Below are 256 nucleotides of genomic sequence, written 5' to 3' on the forward strand. Positions count from 1 at the left end.
GCTTGTGTATATCTATATGGAACTGTTGCTAGGAGTTCTGTTGGAAGTATGTTAAATGTATAAATCCATTTGAGAGGAACTGACAGTTTAGCTGCATTGAGTCTCCCAATTCATCCAGTTAATATGACCCGGCATATTTTCACACACACACACACTCACACACACACACACACACACACACACACACACACACACACAGAGAGAGAGAGAGAGAGAGAGAGAGAGAGAGAGAGAGAGAGAGAGAGAGAGCGAGAGA

Source organism: Grammomys surdaster, unplaced genomic scaffold (genome assembly GCF_004785775.1).
Source record: "Grammomys surdaster isolate TR1022 unplaced genomic scaffold, NIH_TR_1.0 126531, whole genome shotgun sequence".
Taxonomy (NCBI): Eukaryota; Metazoa; Chordata; class Mammalia; order Rodentia; family Muridae; genus Grammomys; species Grammomys surdaster.